The sequence below is a fragment of the Palaemon carinicauda genome, chromosome 19, assembly GCF_036898095.1.
Source record: "Palaemon carinicauda isolate YSFRI2023 chromosome 19, ASM3689809v2, whole genome shotgun sequence".
Lineage (NCBI taxonomy): Eukaryota > Metazoa > Arthropoda > Malacostraca > Decapoda > Palaemonidae > Palaemon > Palaemon carinicauda.
Window position 1 is genome coordinate 116,153,184 of NC_090743.1, and position 13,696 is coordinate 116,166,879.

The 13,696-nt window shown below is 47.1% G+C and overlaps 1 protein-coding gene across 1 annotated transcript in view; it reads right to left on the reverse strand.

Moving 5' to 3' along the window:
- Positions 1–13,081, reverse strand: part of Prp16 (ATP-dependent RNA helicase l(1)G0007) — a 49,870-nt gene extending 36,789 nt beyond the window's left edge. Inside the window, exon 1 of the mRNA XM_068393780.1 lies at positions 12,966–13,081. The gene's annotated coding sequence lies outside the window, so the exon portion shown is untranslated. The remainder of the gene's footprint in view (positions 1–12,965) is intronic.
- Positions 13,082–13,696: the final 615 nt, after the last annotated feature.

Below are 13,696 nucleotides of genomic sequence, written 5' to 3' on the forward strand. Positions count from 1 at the left end.
TTGCCTGAAGACGAAAGCAGTCAGACTCTTGGCTCCTCTTTTCTTAGTTCCCCTTCCATCTGATTTAAAGTTACCTCTTATGGAAGGCTTTCCTCGAAAGGGCTGGGAAAACTTTGGAAAAGGAGCAACTTCCTTAGGTTTGCGGCTAACGAAAGATGATGGCAACACTTTCCTTGCCGTCTTTGAGACTAGGTCTTGAGTGGCCTTCTGCGTTAACAAGGAAGAAATCTCCCTAATAAGATCTTGTGGGAACAGAGATGATGACAGCGGAGCATACAACAATTCAGATTTCTGAAAAGGAGAAACCCCTACAGACAGAAATGAACACAACTGGGCTCTCTTCTTGAGAATGCCTGCTGTAAAAATCGCTGCCAACTCATTCGCCCCGTCTCGCAATGCCTTATCGATGCAGGACATGACATGGATTAAGTTCGAAGAGTCCCCTTCTTTGAGCGTAGCCACCTTCTTACCCACGGCCAACAGAGTCCAATCAAGGAAGTTACTGTAAATACCTCGAAGGCTCTGAAGACATCTTTGAGCAAATGGTCCAATTCAGAGGTAGACCAAAAAACCTTAGTCTTCCTCATGGCCGATCTACGGGGAGCGTCTACCAGGCTTGAGAAGTCTCCCTGGGCAGAGGCAGGAACTCCCAAGCCGAGAACTTCTCCCGTATCGTACCATATACTGGACCTAGATGCCAATCTAGTAGGGGGAACGCGAAGGCTGCTTTCCCATGTTCCTTCTTAGATCCCATCCAGTTTCCCATCAATTTAAGTGCTCTTTTTGATGAACGAGAGAGCACCATCTTAGTGAATAGAGACTTCTTCTTAGGCTTCCCTAGAGTAAACTCCGATGGAGGCGATCGTGGAGCCACGGGAACGAAAGACTCTGGAAATTCATTATGAAAAATCCTCATGAGCTTCTTTAAGTCTACCAAAGGACGAAAAGACTTAGAGTCTTCCTTTGCAGATAACTCCTCAAAAGGCTCGGTAGGCGAAAGAGGAACATCAGCTTCTTCCTCCGACAAAGAGCCTTGACGCTCCTCGGAACGCTCGCGATCCACACGATCAGAGCTAAGAAGAATTGTATTTTGTTTGACGTCCTGTCTGGATGTTTGCTGTTCTACATCGCGTACAGGAGGACGCTCGATGTTACGTACCAGAGAACGCTCACGCCCTGGAGGACGTTCGATGGAAGAACACTCGACATCACGCCCCGGAGGACGCTCACATTCTGTTGAACGCTCGATGGGAGGACGCCCGACATCACGTCCTGGAGGACGCTCGGCTTTGCTAACAGAAGAAAGAACAATGCCTTGCTTAGCTAAACCAGAATGCTCAAGAGGACGCTCGACATCGTGCCTTGCTGAATGCTTGAAAGCGCTTTTAGCAGGACAATCACTATCACTGCTAAGCGCATGAACAGCACCTCGATTAGGAGGACGCTCGACTTCCTGAAAGTTAGAGCGTTCAACTTCACGTTCATTGCTATGCGTCACCGCCCACTCAACGTGTTGAGAAACTTGATCAACAAGCGTTTGCCGACTCCCCGTCTTGCGCCGTTTAGTGTTTAGAGAGGAGGCTTCCGTATTCTGATAGCCTTTCATGAATGATGAAAGCTTCTCCTGCATTTCTTGCAACATCTTAAAATTAGGAACTGCTCTTATGTCCTAACAGGACGCTTAGAAGGCGAGATTTCTTCGGATGAAAAGTGTTCAGGGGTGCTCCAATGACTACAGCCTGCTTGTGATGTCCTGGAAGGACGCTGGTCAAATTTCCTCTTAAGAGGTCTGGAAGCTTGACGCCAACCTCTTTTAACCTCACCTTTACTATGGTAAGGGCGAACGTCCTGGGAAACGTCAACAGGAACGCTCGAGGGAACGTCTGCTCGGGAGCTAAAGCCTCTCGTTTCCTTTCGTCTTTCGACATTCCTTCTCCCAGGGGTTAGGGAGCTTGGAAGAGGTCCAGGCCTAGGAGAACGACAAGCCCGAGCAGGCGCACCCTCCACAGCACTAATAACACTCACTGCATCTTTAGCACTTTCACTTTTCAGTTGTTTAACATCAGCCATCAACTGCGTTCTATCCGCAGTGATAGACTCTACCTTCGTACCCAACGCCAGAATAGCCAACATCATATCTTTAAGTGTTGGTTCATTAGTGGTACTCGTAGTGGGATCAGGAACTACCACTACAGGGGAAGGAATAGGAACAGTGACATGGGAAGAGGACTCTTTAGAAGAATGAGAAGAACTACGTCTTACCCTATCTCTTGCTAACTTTCGTAAATAGCGATCGAAATCCAGCCACTCATGATCAGAAAAAATAAGGCATTCGCTGCACCTATCATCAAGTTTACAAACTTTACCTCTACATTTAATACACAGTGAATGAGGATCAATGGAAGCCTTTGATAAACAGGTCTTACACCCACTAGCACACAACCTAAAACCACTAGAGGGGGTGGCCATTTTGAACTTTGAAAGCGAGATCAAATACAAGCAAGGGTCAAAATATCAATATCCAAACATATATCTACAGTATCCAAACGAAAATCCAATCAAGCGAGAGTCAAAAAACCAGAATTATTGTACTTCAACAAAGGGACAACAATAATCAGTCAAAAAGCGAGGAGAATATCCAACCAATGTTACCGCTAGCGCCAGCAGGGAAGATATGGATACCGATGGAATGGTTTCTAGGTACCTCGCTAGAGGCGCGCAGGTAGCACATCTGGCTATCCAATCAGCAATTGGCGCGAGTTTTGAATTTTCTGCCGTGACGTCAGGGACGTAAGCTATATATATATAACCACCAGGTAAGTCTTGTGTTTAAAAAAGTAAGTTAAAAGACAAAATTTAATGGCTGTCCAAAATAGGCTTGGAGGAAGAGCGGTAACAACCCGTCTCCATCCGAGCCAAAAGTAAAATGAGATAAATCATCGGTGTGTGAGCGGAAGCAAGCTAACCCCGCCAACCTCCGCTAACTAGCAGTATGGGTAGTTAACCCTTGCTAAATTTTAATGGCTCATCATTTCAGCTTCGCCGAAAGTAATACCTCTAAATAAATAGCGTAGGTTTGTATTTCAGTTACTGAACAACTAGGCATTGTCTAATAACACTAAATCAAAATATTTCCAAAATTGTAAAACTACCCTTATACAGTATTATCATATTTCAGCCCTTTACTTCTAAAAGATGCTACCCTCACCATTACGAAAAAATCCTTTCATGTTTCTTGGCTGGGACAGAATTCGCTTCTAGAATTATGCCAAATATAAGGCTACTTTCCTTTGAGAGAAAATAAGAGGTTTTACTGGTGTGCTTATAGGTGTTTTGAACAAATGTGATGTTGATAACTGTTGAAAAGCCGTTCTTTTCAAGCAATGAGGAAAAGAGATGCACAAGATGTTTGAAAACTTTATGTCACAAGGGAAGCTAAAATAGAGAGCCAACTTACCTTAAGGTAAGGTAAGAACACAGAGTCATTTGGGGAGGTAACAAGGGAGCATAGTCTCCCAAGGTAGATAAGATGGTTTCATTATAGAGCAGTGTAATATTAGTTAGGATGTTGGAACTCACTTAATTGAAGAGATCTTTGCAAATACGACAAATTCGTAGATAATTTGTATTTTTCCTAACTATACAAACCTTAGCTATTTAATATGGGTAATTACTTTCGGCGTAGCTGAAATGACGAGCCATTAGAATTTTAACGAGGGTTTACTACCCCACTGCTAGTTAGCGGGGGGTAGGGAGGGTAGCTTGCTACCCGCCCCTCTCACGCACACCTGCACTTGAGCTCACTTTGCTTAGAGGTAGGACTTCACGGGGGATAGGGCTGGCGGGCAAGTTTGATTAAATAGCTAAGGTTTGTATAGTTAGGAAAAATACAAATTATATACGAATGTCATTTGTTCCGTAACTGAAATACAAACCACACTATTTAATATGGGTGACTCACCCCTTAGGAAGGGTGGTAAGTCCCAGCCAGTACTGGCTTTTGGCTTTGCCCCAGGACTCAGTATCTGAGTGTGTCAGCACTCAATGATAAGGAGTCCCTGTACCTCGCTAGAACCTTGCTGCGCAAGGGCTGCGGCCTACATAAGCTGTGTGTGAAGGTCTGAAGTGTGACTCGTCCTAGGAAGTTGACCTGTAGTCCTTTAGATGGAAACTTTAGGCTAGGACTCTCCTAATACCACCTCGTCAGGGTATGGGGACGTGACAGTATTAGCTTAATACTAGGAACACAAGGAAACATGGTTTACCTGCAGTGGTTTGAGGTCAGCTGTGCAGAGAACCCAGGATGTTGCTTTCCCCAAGAGAGGGGAGGATGAAGAAAAGAATAAGGGCCAGACAAACCTTTTCACTCATGCAGACTAAGACTGGGTAACAATGCCCTCAACCTTCTGCTACTTGTCCATTAAGGAGCCTGAGGTTTAAACCAGCTGTTGTGCAGCCACCACAGGGCCGATAGAAAACGTATCGAGCCTCCTGTGGGTCACGTCTTGCAGGTAGTGGGCTGTGAAGGTCGTCTGACGCTTCCACACCCTTGCGTCACTGAGAAGTTCTTCTTGAAGGCCAGGGACGTAGCTACGCCCCTGACATCATGTGCTCTGGGGCAACGTGACGTAGGAGGGTCAGGATTCAGGGACAGATGGATTACCCTACGAATCCATGCTGAGATAGTATTCTTGGTAACCCTCCTCTTTGTTCTTCCAATGCTCACAAACAATGCCTGCACTTGGGGACGAACTGCAGCTGTTCTTTTGAGATATAGCCTCAGACTCCTTACTGGGCACAGTAGGAGATGGTCTGGGTCATCTGTTACAGAACGAAGACTCGAGATCTGGAAAGAGTCGAACCGAGGGTCCGGCACTCCCGGATTCCGAGTCTTAGCAACAAACTCAGGGACGAATCTGAACGTTACCTCACCCCATCCCATTGAATGGGCGATGTCATACGAGAGACCATGAAGTTCACTGATTCGCTTGGCCGAGGCCAAAGCTAGTAGGAACACCATCTTCCAAGTTAGGTGGCGATCTGAAGCCTGGCGTAATGGTTCGTAGGGAGGTCTCTTAAGAGACCTGAGAACTCGAACCACGTTCCATGGAGGAGGTCTCACTTCCGACTGAGGGTAGGTAAGTTCATAACTTCGTATGAGTAGGGAAAGTTCCAGCGAAGAAGAAATGTCCACTCCTTTGAGCCTGAAGGCTAGACTTAAGGCTGAGCGATAGCCTTTAACTGCCGAGACTGAAAGACGCATTTCTTCTCGCAAATACACGAAGAACCCTGCTATTGCTGGAATAGTGGCATCGAGTGGAGAGATACCCCTACCACGACACCAACCACAGAAAACTCGCCACTTTGCCTGGTAGACCCCTGCGGATGACCTTCGCAGGTGTCCAGACATCCTGTTCGCAACTTGTTGCGAAAATCCTCTCTCCGCGAGGAGATGCTGGATAGTCTCCAGGCATGAAGTCGAAGCGAAGCTACGACTTTGTGAAAGATGTTGGCGTGTGGTTGTTTGAGTAGCTCGTGTCGTGGAGGGAGTTCTCTCGGAACTTCCATTAGGAGTTGCAGAAGGTCTGGAAACCATTCCGCATGATGCCATAGCGGAGCTATAAGGGTCATCGAGAGATTGACCGATATTCTGGTCTTGTTGAGTACCCTCCTCATCAGACAGAACGGGGGAAAGGTGTATACGTCGATGTTGTACCACCGTTGTTGGAAGGCATCTTGCCAGAGTGCCTTGGGATCCGGGACTGGGGAGCAGTACAGCGGGAGCTTGAAGTTCAGCGCTGTAGCGAACAGATCCGCAGTCGGGGAACCCCACAAAGTCAGGACTTTGTTGGCTAGTAGATGATCCAAAGACCACTCGGTGCTCACTATCTGAGACGCTCTGCTCAGACTGTCGGTGAGCACATTCCTTTTGCCTGGAATGAAGCGAGCCAATATTGGAATCGAGTGGACTTCGGTCCATCTCAGTATCTCTACTGCGAGATGGGATAGCTGCTCTGAAAAGGTACCTCCCTGCTTGTTGATGTAAGCCACTACTGTGGTGTTGTCGCTCATCACCACCACAGAGTGACCCGCCAGGTAATGTTGGAACTGTTGAAGGGCCAGGAATACGGCCTTCATTTCTAGCAGATTTATGTGGAGGCACTTTTCTGATTCTGACCACAGGCCTGAGGTCCTGTGGTGCAGAACGTGGGCCACCCACCCTTTCTTTGAGGCGTCCGAAAACAGCATCAAATCCGGGGGGAGGAGGAGAAGATCCACTCCCCTTCGTAGGTTCTTGTCTGTCACCCACCACTGAAGGTCCGTCCGTTCTGCAGGACCCATAGGGATCATGAAGTCCGGGGAATCGTGATCTGATTCCACTGGGACTTGAGTCGCCATTGAAGAGATCTCATTCTGAAGTGACCGTTGGGAACTAGACGGGCCAAGGATGAGAGGTGACCGAGGAGACGTAACCACGATTGGGCTGGGAGCTCTTCTCGTCTGAGGAAAGGACTCGCGACCCTCCTCATCCTTGCTATCCTGTCGTCTGATGGGAAGGCTTTGTGGAGATTGGTGTCTATGATCATGCCTAGATATACCAGTCTTTGAGTAGGAAGCAGAGAAGACTTCTCGAGATTTACCATGATCCCTAGATCTTGGCAAAGTCCCAGAAGTTTGTCTCGGTGTCGAAGAAGGGCTGACTCCGAGTCTGCTAGGATCAGCCAGTCGTCCAGATAACGGAGGAGACGGATGCCGATCCTGTGTGCCCACGACGATATTAGGATGAACACTCTGGTGAAAACCTGAGGTGCTGTGGAGAGACCGAAACACAGCAACTTGAACTGGTAGATCTTGTTGTCTAGGCTGAATCTTAAGTACTTCCTTGAAGACGGATGGACTGGGATCTGGAAGTACGCGTCCTTCAGGTCCAGTGTACACATGAAGTCTTGCGGTCTCACTGCAAGTCTGACCGTGTCTGCCGTCTCCATGCTGAACGGGGTCTGCTTGACAAACCTGTTCAGAGCTGAGAGGTCGATGACTGGTCTCCAGCCTCCAGACGCCTTCTTTACAAGAAAGAGTCGACTGAAGAAGCCTGGGAAACCGTCGACGACCTCCTGGAGAGCGCCCTTCTTCAACATGGTCTCGACTTCTGCCCGAAGAGCTTGCCCCCTTGCCGATCCCATGGCAAGAGAGCTCAACGACACTGGATTCGCTGTCAGGGGAGGTAGAGATGTTGTGAAGGGACGCGATATCCTTGACTCAATACAGAAATCGTCCAGGAATCGGCCCCGAGTTGCTACCACCTGTTTGCGCAACTTTGTAGGCATCCCCCCACTGGTGAACATGCAGGGGGACTGCCAATCCTAGCATTTGCGGCCTCGGCCACTCCCTCTAGAATTCTTTCCTCCCCTGGATGACTTTTTGCCTTTCTTATCCTTGACAGGAAAGGGCTTCGACACCGTTGTCTTCGCTGTAGCTGCCGGTTTCATAGTCTTGGTAGGACGTGGCTGCTGGGTTGCTGGAGGTTTATAGGGCTTCGGTGTTAGAGCCCTATGTAGGAGAGAGTCCTGGTTGGACTTCCTCCACCTCTCAGCTGCCTGCTCCACGTCCTTAGGCTCAAACAAATTCTTCCCCAAGATGGAAGAATGTCTGAGCCTGCTGATCTCGGTACTGAGGACCTTTCAGTGGAATCTCTCAGACACCGCATCTCGACGTTTGAAGATGGTATTAGCCAACAAGTTCGAGACTTGGTGGGCTAGAAGCTTGATGGTACAAGTGCCTGAGTAAAAAGGTCTCCATGGCCTTCCTGGTACTCTCTTTGGACAAGTCCTCAGATTGTAACAGATGTCCAGAGACCCTAGCCAGATGTCCAGCCACGAAGTTGCCTGCATGGCACATTTCGCCACCTTCTCCTGGCTAAGGATCTCCGTAGCTGAGAACGACACTTGCCAGTTGGAGAGTCTCTCTAGAGGGACTCCCCTAGTAAGCTCTTCCAAAGAGTGGTGTAAGGGAAGAGCTAAACAAGTCTCCTCCATGATGTCAAAGTACCTCCTCTGATGGACACGAGGAGGCGGGAGGAGTTTGTTACCGGCACTGGATCGGCTGGAGGAAGCAAGCTCAGAGAGCTGGCCTTCCACCTTATCTCTGGCACTCTTAACCCCTTGAGACCAGGGCAAAGCCGCGCTGGCTTTTGAGGGTTTCTGAGTACCAAAGACTCGGTCCAAGACCGTGTCCTTGCCCTCATGAGGGGGAATCTCTGGATCCGCGAACCCATTGAGATTCCTCATAAGGGTCAGAACCTGCCAGAACACATGCTCTGACTCCTGTAGCTCTCCTCCTGAAGGGCTAGCAGCAAAGTCTCCCGTCCCCAAAGGCTATTCTTGAGGGGACTCGTGGACGTTCTCCGAGGGCTTAGCTAGCTCCGGTCTAATCCTTGAGGATGACTTCGGTAAAGTCTTTGAGTCCTTCGACTCCCTCCTGGGAGGGATGCAGGACTCCAACAGTGATGGTGGGAGGCTCTTCTCCACCCCTACCCGAGAAGACTTCCCTGCACGAGGTGGGGTTTCCCTCATTGGTGCGATGGGGGAACGCCTCACCTCGTGTGACTCCCGAGGACGGGAAATCTTCGTCCGAAGGGGAGGGAGAGAAAGTCTGGGGGGGGGGGGGAGGAGGCCTTCCTCAAAGACTTCCGTGGAGTCAGCTTCGCCCTTGGAGAAGTTACCACGTCAGCTACTCCTCTCTTCCTCTTCAGGGGAGTCGAAGCTGCCACTGATTTGTGGCCCAGCTCAGAGAGAACAGGCTTAAAAGCCTGCATGACCACTCTGACTAGGGACCCATACCAGGGCTGCTGACTGACAGCTGCGCTGTCAAACACTTCCTCTGGAGGGAAGGGAATCGTTCGATCCCTAGGAGGAGTTACTAAAGTAGGGTCTGCCTGAAAGGAAGAAGGAGAAAAGTCCCTGGACCTATCTGGAATCCTCCCTCCCTCCGGCGAGCGCGCTGTTCTGCGCTTGGGGGGGGGGACGCGATGATGATGACCTGGTCGCGCGCGTGGATCGCGCTGGCGCGATAGAATCTGGCCTGGGTCGCGCGCGTGGGCGTGCGGGCGAGCGATGGCGCGCAGGGGTGCGTTCTGGAGATTGCAGAGGGCGCGCAGCAGGCTGGATGAGCACTCGCGCGCGCGAAGGCGATTATACGTGGTCAGGATCTCGAAGAGCCCGTGAGGGCGATAACGTTGGGCGCGCGCGGGAGATATATTCCTTGCGCGCAAGAGAGCGCACATCTGGCAGTATAGGTGGGCGTGCGCAGATGAAGGATAGTGAGCAGGCGGGGTCCGATGGCGCGTTGGAGAGCACTGGCGAGCAGGGGAAGAGGTTATCTTCCCCTTTACGCCCAGATCAGAAGATCGTGGGCGCGCAGGAGATCGTTTGCGCGCAGGCGAGCCCTGGCGCGCAGGTGAGCGCTAGCGCGCTATAACAGAAACAACAGCAGGCAAGCGCTTGCGCGCAGGTGAACGATGGCGCGCAGGGGATACCTGGCACGTAAGGGACTTACACACAATTTTGTGTGAAAGTCCTTTGTGACCTGAAGGGACCGTTGCCTGTTTACAAACAGGGCGAGTAGGCGCCCACAGCAGATCAGCGGCCAGGAACGGCGACGGCAGGTCAGCAGGTCTGGCGGGTGGAAGGTCGTCGTGTCCTTTGCAAGGACGACCTTCCACCGAAGGAGATTGCAAACGATCTGCGGAGAGGTCCAGGTATGTAGCTGGTAGAGTCGGCGAACGACGGCGAGGTTCCTCTGCAGCGGACTGCGGGGATGATGAACCGAAAAGGCGCCTCCTAACACCCTTGTGAGGTGAAGGAAGGCCTCTACGGCGAAGAGGAAGGCGGGCTTTACGCTTTATACGCCCTCTGGGGGCCGTGGGGTCAGCGGGCTGACCATCAGCAGTCCTCCGAAGAGGAGTCTCTGTGAGTGAACTCCCCTGAGGGAGAGAATCACCGGCAGGAGAGACTGTTGGACTTAGTTCCTCCCTCGAAAGATGTTCGGAGGGGGGAACTAAAGCCTTCAGCTACAACAGCAATATCAGGAGCAGAGGTTTGATACAACTCATCGGAAGCCTCTGCTACAACAACGTCGACGATAGACAGAGGATCAAACTCTGCTAAAGTCGGCGATTGTTTGACAGCTGCGCTCAACCTGATCATGTCAAACAAGGCTTCCTTGGAGGGCGAACCCTCAAGCCCCAAGGAAGCCCAAAGCTGCAACAAATCATCATTTGTTACATTTACATTTAAATCCTCCCCTGGGGGAGGAGGAGGAGCTGCCTCACTATGGGAGGCAACTCCCTCTCCCAAACCCCGAGATCGGTCAACAGAACTGCGGCCTACGTTACCACTCGACAGTTTCTCGGAAGAAACCAATTGAGTGGGAGCTTCGGAGGAGGTTTGGGCCACAGATGAAGAGCCCTTGGGATTTTCTCCTTTCAAAGAAATCTTCGAAGGAGAAATATCCCGCCTGGACTTCTTCCGGCGCCAGGAAAACCTCTCCCACTGGGAGGTAGACCACTCCCTACACTCACCACATACGTTACTCTTATCACACCGTTGGCCACTACAGTATGGACACAAGGTGTGGGGGTCCGTTTCGACCGCCGACATATACGTACCACAAGGGCGGTCAGGTAAACCAGGACACTTATGCATTGCAGAGGCCAACTTCACAAACAATCTGTCAAAGGAAAAGCAAACAAAAGATTAGTAATGGCTATCAAAGAAGGCGAGGGTGACAGCGGACACGTCCGACTACCACCCGAGCCGAGAGCAAAGTGAGCTCAAGCGCAGGTGTGTGTTTGTGTGTGTGTGTGGGGGGGGGTGTGTTAGCAAGCTACCCTCCCTACCCCCCCTAACTAGCGGTGGGGTAGTAAACCCTCGTTAAAATTCTAATGGCTCGTCATTTCAGCTACGCCGAAAGTAATTACCCATATTAAATAGCGTGGTTTGTATTTCAGTTATGGAACAAACACTATTTTCAATCCCACATACTAGTGGTGGAAACCTCTATTAATGGAGTTACAAATTTTAATATAATAAAAAAAAAAACTGTTTTGCTCCTTTTGTCATCTTAGCACAGGCCGCAGAAGACTCCTTCCATCCAGTAGTTCAGAAAAACACTGATAGGTAGTGCTGCTTCTGTCGTAAGTTACTTGCTCGAACAGAATAAAGTGCCCAACATTTTATATTCTAATCCTTTGATATTTGTTTTCAATATTGGAATATGCAATATAATTATAGCTCTCATTTTACTTATTATATTAATAATGGAAGGTTAGGGTAGATACGTGTGTTTGTATATATTTAAGTCTGATAATGGGAAATGGAAGACAAATCCATGTTCGAACAGAGGCTGGAGCGTGAAACTACAACTCACCCCTTAGTTAAGTGTGTATAATTGATAAATAATGATGATTAACTACCCAATAAGCCAACGCGTGTAGTGAAACATCCTCCACTTGCCATAACATAGGAGCAATGAGATGTTTAATAGCGGGCAAAGTGAGCTACGACAGAGCAAAAACCAATAAATCATTAGCTCAATTAATCATGGAAGTATTTGTAATATGATGAACACTGCTACGAGCGACTCCATTGAAAGTGGGATGAAAAATTGGTTTTCTAAGCATCTACAATTCCTGGCAAACAAAAGCTAGTTAATTTAGCCATGTTTCATTACTATTACTCGACTTAGATTACAGTAACTTTTTTTATTACGATGACTGTATTTTTATGACTGCCAGAAACAACAAAGTTTAAAAAATTAGACTGTTACATGGTATATTCTATGGTGTTTTGAACGTAATTGATGATGATATCTAGTGCAAAGCCATGGCTTTTCAGTTACGGAAGTAGACCCACCATAACTAAAAAATTCTGGATTTCTGCCAGAAATCATTTAACCAGTAAGATCAGGCATCTTATTTTGAATTAGATGGGGGAACCTTAAGATTTGTTTCCATTGTGAAAGAGCTATTCATAATCAATCCTTGTTTTAAACAATTTTATAACTTCGAGAAACAAGTTTCCAAACAAGTATCGTCTCAATATTGTTAAAATTATGGTACCTATGAATACAGCCCCAAACACCTAATATTTACTTTTTTAGGATTATCACACTGATATTTAAGCTCGGGAGCCTTTGTATATCGGCGGCCAGTTCCTCCAGCGAGCATAAAATATGGACACCAACTAACCTAAACTCGCCCCCTAACCTAACCAAGCCATGTCATTACCTACTTACATAACGGGGGCGGGAGACTAACGGCACTCTGCGACCCCGTCACACTGCCGTTTTCTTAGCTATCATACGTACACCCTTAAATTCAACTTAGGAGCCTTCGTAGTTTGTTGGGACAGAGTGAAAGTCCACATTTTACAAACCAACATAAGAACATCACCTAACCGATGGTTCCCCACCTAACCTAACCTAACCAACTTAACCTAAGGTTCTCCACCTAACCTAACAGCCATATCCTTACATATTTACTCACAGGGGGCTAATTCCCATGGGACACACCTTAGACTGCACTACTCTTATCTTACCCTGTCCTAACGAACTACATTCACCCCTAAACTTGTTGTCTAACTACTATTAACCATAACAGGAAAAAGGAAAATTTAAGTTAGGCTAGAACAGGTTCAACCTACGCTGTAGCTCAAGTTAAGCTATGCTGAAATGACATTAAGTGAAAGCTGAAGGGTAAATATCTTAATTAACATAAAAGAATGATTATTTACACGTTAGCAACTGTTGAAAATATCATGTAAAACTCAACTTTCAATCTACGCTATGCTGAACCACTGAGGGTGAAACCTGGCTGGTTAATATCTTATTTAACATCAATGAGAGTTTTATTACACATTATAAACTGTTAATAACTTCATGTATAAGTGCATTCAACTTATGCTTACCAAAATATGTCGATATTTCCATGAATTACACTAAATACCATATGAAGTCGGAGTCTTGGCCTCTTGAACGTTTCCTTTTATCATAACCATTGTCAAATGCAGCCTTAGAGAAGTACGATAAGTAAACATTTAGTATTGTATCTAGAAGAGTGTGTGTCAATTATGTCTTTTATTAAAATAAAATACATAAATAGTGTTAAAGTCCCAATTGAAATATCATAAAACAACAAATTATTATAAAGTTTCTAAATTTGAAGTACAAATGTAATTTTTTCTTACTTTTAAGTGATCGTAATACTAATACTATCAGTATTTTTTGTAGAGTAAAAAGGTAAGATGATAGTTTTTTATATGTTAAACACAATTCAACCTTGTGTGATCCTTTCAAAATATTTTTAATATCTATTTGCCTACTTCTCGAAGACATAATTTGAAAACATTACGAAAGTTGATATCGACTTTTCGTTGGTTGCAGAAGCAACCGTAGATGTAAACAAACCTCTTCTTCATACGATTTCGTACCATTAATTTAGAGCCTAAAACAACTAATCTATCGACTTACAAAATGTCATATTAACCCTTTGAAAAAATGCATTAGATTTTAAAATTCACAATTCTTGAATGAGAAAATTAATTATTGGTCTTGTAAACACGAAATCTGGAATTGCTGATTTCTAAGTTTTTTTTTCTTTCTTTTTAATGCCACGAGCAATATAGTTTGGCATTAATTG